We start from the raw sequence: 7,025 nt of genomic DNA on the forward strand, positions 1-7,025 counted from the left end.
AGATCTAACCTGATATTATTAGTGTAGAATAGAGATGTGGTAGCTAGAAAGATTACAGAGAAAATTTTAATTGCAACTGCCTTGCCAGATATGAGCCCAATTAGCAATTTGCTGATGAATACATATTTTCCTATACAGCTCTTAGGCCTCCTTTCTTAAAAGTACTAGAGCCGACTATCATTGCAATCTTTCCTGGTTTTGATCTGTCCACAGGTGGTTAGTAAGTACTTTCCCTCTGACCAAGCCACAGATTTTATTGAGGCCATACTGGATGGTATGCTGTCTGCTAGTCCCTCCTGTGCCACAGCAGCCGGTCTGTGGATGAAGATCATCCTGAAGGAGTGTGGAGGTGCCATGCTGGATGAGGTAAAATAGAAGCTGGAGAGGTTTTTCTGGCTAACCTGCAGGCTTTCAGGTCTTTGCCATCATTTGCAGTGAACACAAGTCTTGCTGTTTCTCCCCCTGGGATTGGAAGTTAATTCCATCTGTGTTCCTATCCTGAGTCAGGCAATGGGGGAATCAACAGCAGAAGACAGAGATAATCTAACGGTACATCTGCACTAGCTCGTTAGTTCGAGCTAGGTAGGGTAATGAGGGCAAGCGGAGTTGCAAATGAAGCCCGAGATTTAAATATCCCGGGCTTCATTTGCATGTTCCCTGGCACCACCATTTTTAAATCCCCCTTAGTCCGAACTCTGTGCCCGCGGCTACATGCGGCATGGACTAGGTAGTTCAAATTAAAGATCCTAATTCGAACTACCGTTACTCCTCATGGAATTAGGATCTTTAATTAGAACTACCTACTCCGTGCCGCATGTAGCCGCGGGCACGGTGTTCGGATTAAGGGGGATTTTAAAATGGCAGCACCCAGGAACATGCAAATGAAGCCTGGGATATTTAAATCCTGGGCTTCATTTGCAACTCTGCTTGCCCTCATTACCCTACCTAGCTCGAACTAACGAGCTAGTGTAACCGTACCCCAAGTGAAAAGGAAGATGCTTGATTATTTGTCTATCTTGTTGTCACAGTTTCCAGCCATGAAAGGCTTGGAAAAATTAGACTCCGAGTAAAATGCAAAAAGAGAATATCCGGCCCCAAGAGACAAGCTAAGTGAACTACATCTTAGGGCCTCAGATAATGAGGGGTCTCTAAAAATACCCCAAAATTGCTAGTTTTTACTTGCCTCTTTGCCTATGTACAGATAGATAGATAGATAGATAGATAGATAGATAGATAACTTTATTATTTCTATTTTCATTTTCCTTTCTGTTAGAATAATACATGTTTTTTTTGGAAATGCAATGAGGCCTCTTTAACTTGACATAGCTTCGGGCCTCAGCATGTCTTAACCCGGTGTTGCAGCCAGGTATGCGCAGAGATATGTATAATTTTTGTGGGTTAAATCTATGCAGCCATGTCTAAATACTTGTTTTTTGAAGGGAGGATTTTCTACAAGAACAGCAAATTGCTAAACGACTAAATAAACGTTTTGGTTCTGCAGAATGAATGGAGAGAATGGAAAAAGGACATTTTTTCTGGTTTTATTCTGTCCAGGTGTCAGATATCCTGAGTATAATATATATACATATGCCTACCATCAAGCAGGGTAGCTTGAGGCAGTTCCTGGTGGAGTCAGTGTCCATTCTTGCTCACCATCACCTAGAGGCAGTGATCTTCAGCCTCCTCATCAAACATCTGCCGATGGACAGGTATATACTGCTCCTTACAGTGTTCATTTTGGTAACCATGGATCCCACGGCTTCACTGGAAGATGTAAGGCTTCATTTAAGCCACAGACAGTTTGAGATCATTCCTAAAGGTTAATAGCTTGGGTCTTTCTGCAGAAAGGTCCAAGACCATGTCAAGGTGGGTGCAGGGAGAAATTAAGTGTCATTCTGTTTCCATTAATTAATAGTTGCTTTGGCATCCTAAAGACTTCCCTTTACTGGCATCACTGGAGTGGATTTTTGCCTCTCCAGACCCCTGAACTAACATCACCCTGGCAATTGCCAGTGACTGTTCGTTTTCTGGTAGCATGAAAGCTTCAAATCCAAATTCCTGGCTGATTAGCCAGGATAGGGTACCAGGCTTTTGGTATCAGCAAGGGTATGGCTGCTGGAATGGAGTTGTCATTCTTGGTACTTAAAGACAGGGCGGTAAGCATATCTATCATTTCATTCAAACATCCCTAGCTGAATTATCAGTCATCAGTGCTGGAATCTAAGAACATAAGAACGGCTGTAGTGGGTCAGACCAAATGTCCATCTAGCCCAGGATCCTGTCTTCAGACAGTGGCCAATGCCAGGTGCCCCATAGGGAGTGAACAGAACATGCCCATTCTGGCAAATAGAGGCCAGGGAATGCCATTTGTGAAGAGGTCATGGGCTAGCCACAAATATTTGTTCTCGTAGTTGTACATCCAGTTAGTAGGAAGATCATTTTTCTTTCTTCAACTTGTCTCCCAGGCCCCAGATCTTTGGGCATCATATGCTCATGATTCCATATCTACTGAGAAGTAGGAAAACAGGAACTGTGATTAGAGCTCTGTGTCCTTTCCTTCTGAAGTCTAGCATTAATGGTTATGGTGCAGTAAGACTAGGGTTGTGTCTATACAGCACCCTAAACTTGAAATAAGATGCACAATTTGCACTCCGCAAATTGCGTATCATATTTTGCATAGCCTATTTTGTAATGTGGTGCTTCTACACAGCACCAAATGTCGAAATAATGCGCTATTTCAAGCCATCCCTTATCCCTCATGCAACAAAGTTTCTTGGGATGGCAAAATAGTGTGCCCATTATTTTGAAAAATATTTCAAAATAACGGGCTGCTTGTGTAAATGTGGGGTAGCTATTTCGGGATACCTCCAGGATCCCAAAATAGTCATGCACTGTAGAAATGTAACCTGAAATGTAACTTAACTTAGTTCTGTAACTAGAAACTCAATATGTAAAACATGAGGACCATATAAGGAGGACAGCACTCTGAACTTGCTCATCATAGGCAGGGCTTGACAAATAATACAATCTACTCACCCATGGCGTGTAGATTGTAACCTGGAAGAGCCGGGTTCGGGCGACCTGTGCATGCGCAGAACGATCTGTGCATGCACAGTTCGCCGGACAGCGCGGTTGGTGAGCCCTGATCATAGTCAAGGAGAAAATGTGTTCTTTACTTGAATATGATGCATATAGTCAGAGCCACAAAAGTCTCCAGGGGGTCACATATAACTTATGTTAAATTGCAGTGACACCACTGAGCTGTGGAGATCTCTGGGGACAGATCCCTTGCTCGCCCCTCAAGTCCTAAAGGTCCTAATAGAAAAAATAAAGACTCCAACAAGCCAAGAAGGAAGGATGACCTCAGAGACAAAAACTGACCTGCATTTAGCAGCTGCTGTACCTCTCACAGTAAGTTAGACGACAGACATGTATTTCTCTGCCTTGTGACAAACATGCTGATGGAAAGCTAGATGAGTGGTATAATATTGTCATATGGGCACTTCTTTTCTGAAGTACTGTTTCCTGGATTCCAGCTGTGCTTTCTGTGGAACAACAGATGGCAGATTTAGAGTATGTGGCTGATTCACTTAATACTATCTGGCAATTAGAAAGTCTTTGAATCAGATTTCTTACAGTGCTTTGCAGATGTTTTGTACAACTCACAACATGCTTTGATAGGTCGTACACATTTTTACAGCTATGGGACGCTAAGGCACACATGGAGTGAATTGCTCTCGGTCATTCATCAAGTTAGTGACAGGAGTGAGAATTTAGTCCAGCAGGTATCAGAAGGGGAGAGAGTGTGATAGTGTTAGGAAGAGACCTCTTCTTTTACCATGCTCTCCTTTCAGGCAACATGTGCCATCTTTGAAGTGGTGTCAGCATTGCAGCTGAGCAAAACTGTGCAGGAGCTGTTCCCGGAGTTGTTTACTGTTCTCCTGCAGCAGATCAGCCAAACCCTAGGACAAAAGATGCCTTTGCCCAGGATGAGCAGCCGAAGGAGGTTATTCAGAAAAGGACAACAACTATGTGAGGGCAACCCTTGCAGGTAATTAGAAGAAAGGGAGCAAAACAAAGAGAATCCCAGTCCATTTGTGTGACACTCCCCAGGAGTTCTCAGGGTTATGAGGCACCTTACCATCACCTGCTTTTAATATGAGAAAGTCTTGTTTGTGCTTGCTATAGGTCAGTTCCCTGAAACCACCAACCTCTGGCAATACAAACACTACTATCTAGGCCTCCTCAGGCCTCAGTCTCTTTGTCCTCTCTTTCTGACTACAGCTTAGAGAATCTCTATCAACGGATTCTCCTCTAAGAGAAGTCTCCCTGCGATGTACGTGCATCTCCGCACCAATCAGCGTTCCCCCATCTCTTAGTTTAAAAACTGCTCTACGGCCTTTTAATGTTTAGTGCCAGTAGTCTGGTTCCACCCTGGTTTAGGTGGAGCCCATCCTTCCTGTATAGGCTCCCCCTCTCCCAAAAGTGTCCCCAGTTCCTGATAGATCCAAACCCCTCTTCCCTACACCATCGTCTCATCCACGCATTGAGACTCTGAAGCTTTGCCTGCCTACCTGGTCCTGCGCGTGGAACTGGAAGCATTTCCAAGAATGCCACCATAGAGGTCCTGGATTTCAGTCTCTTTCCTAGCAACCTAAATTTGGCCTCCAAGACATCTCTCCTACCCTTCCCTATGTCATTGATACCTACATGTACCATGACCACCGGCTCCTCCCCAGCACTAGACATAAGTCTATCTAGATACCTCGAGAGATCCACAACCTTTGCACCAGGCAGTCAAGTGACCATACAGTTCTCCTGGTCATCACAAACCCAACTATCTATGTTTCTAACGATCGAATCACCCACTACTAACACCTGCCTCTTCCTAACATCTGGCATTCCCTCCCCCTCAGAGGTATCGTTGGTGCGAGAGGATACCGCAACATCCTCGGGAAGGAGGGTCCCAACTACGGGATGGTTTCCCTCTGCTCCCATTGAATTCTCTGTTCCCTTGAGACTTTCATCCTCCTTAAGAGCACTGGGACTCTCAGACTGGAGGTGGGACAGTACTACAGTGCCCTGGAAAGTCTCATCAACATAGCTCTCTACCTCTGTTAGCTCCTCCAGTTCAGCCACCCTGGCCTCCAAAGCCCGAACTCGGTCTCTGAGGGCCAGGAGCTCCTTGCAACAGGTGCACACATACGCCACTCGCCCACAGGGCAGGTAATCATACATGTTACACTCGACGTAATAAACAGGATAGCCCCCACTCTGCTGCTGGGCTTCTGTCTCCATTTTTTTATGAATAAATTTAAGTAAAAACTGGGCTTATTAAATCTCTGGAATATAGATTATTATAAAAGTTAGGTTTAAAGAAGATCAGAAGTCACTAGTGCCCTCTAAACTCCCACTCCAAAGTCCCTCTCCAAGCTCCCTGTTCGCGGACTCACAGGCTTATATAGCTCTGGTAGCCCCTCCCCCCACTGAGGCTCAGCCAATTAACATAGGCTTCTAGATTTCAAACCTTTTAGAAGCTCCTTCAAACAAACAAACAAACAAACAAACACCAAACTAAACCAAACAGAGAAACACAAGCTCAGCACACACTGCCCTGCTTACACTTATACTTTAGAACTCAGCTCTGGAAAACATACAACACTTAGATGTATTTATAGGGAAAACAAGAACTGGTATATTATCAAAGAACAGAGATGTCAGTGATAATGAGTTAGAATACAGGCAAAAAATGGTTAGAGCCCTGCGCGAATACAAACATCTACCCCTGGACACGGAGATCTGCAGATAGACATTGGGTTCTGCACATCCACAGGGCTCTGCTCCCAAGAGCCATTGTGACCAACAGAGAGGCGCATGGCCCTGTCATGCCTGGGAACCAGTGTCCTGCACCAGCAGCTCCTCCCATCCGCACTGCTGTGTGGTGTCAGTTGAAGGGCACACATTGCTCTGTGTCTCGCAGGTCCACCTGCTGCTCTTTTAAGGGTAGCCAAAACTACATCAGGGTTATTTTCAGGCCCCACTTTGCAGAACGCTACCTTCTGTGGCTGGTTTCCATTTCCTGTCATAAAACTCTCCAAACTTCGGAGGAGTCGTTGCCCGTGTTGAGACTTTCTTGTCTGTACATACCGATGTGTAGACTATGTGCAGTGTTTTAATCCGCCTGTCCATGCATAGCACCGTTACATTATATCTCAGCTTTCTAGTCCCTCCTCCAGATGGAGGGAAAGTGTTTCCATTCAGAGAACTCCCTTTGAAAGGCTCTCCTAGCATTTGTCTCTTTTGCTCTCTGTTTCCCTCAAACACTCCTCTGTGTGTCCCTTTAGGCAGATTCCTTATTAATGGGATAATAGGTTTGTTGATTCTATAGCCCCACTCTAGCCAGGCAATCAGGTACATTTCTATCCAATTAGGCTTTCTCTGGGGAAGCTAATTAGTACTAGTAGTTACCAGAGTGCTGACCCCAAGGACAAGCTCTCAGCACCCTGTCACATCTCGCTGGACATAGGGCCCCAAAATATCCATTAGTGATCACTAATCTCTCTGTGTCCCAGCTTTTGGGGTCTGATTGTGAATTTTTTCCATATTACTGTACTGTGCTAGTGCCCATACGCCTTGCAGATAGGAGAAAGTGACTGCAAAATGTTGTCCATAGCAACACTAGTAATATGAGATGTATGAGACTGAAATACCTCCTGGAATTAAGTCCTTCCAAAAACAGTGGTCCCCAGGATACTGTCAATGGATGAACTGTCAATGAACAACAGACCTGACAAGTAACTGGGGTTTCCTGACTGCTTAGGCTGTGCCTTTCTATTGGTTACTACAGTTCTGTGCCTCTTTTCCCCCAGGCTTTCTATTGAAGCATTAGAGGCTGTGCTTTTCAAGGCTGTGAATGAGAAGCTGATAAGAACACTCTGGAAGCAGAGAACTTGGATGCTTCTTGAAAATCCGCAGACTCACCACGAGGGGGTGTGTTTGCTGGTGAGGTAAGAGATCTAGGAGAC

This window comes from Pelodiscus sinensis, chromosome 1 (genome assembly GCF_052426305.1).
Source record: "Pelodiscus sinensis isolate ZL-2025 chromosome 1, ASM5242630v1, whole genome shotgun sequence".
NCBI classification, from domain to species: Eukaryota; Metazoa; Chordata; order Testudines; family Trionychidae; genus Pelodiscus; species Pelodiscus sinensis.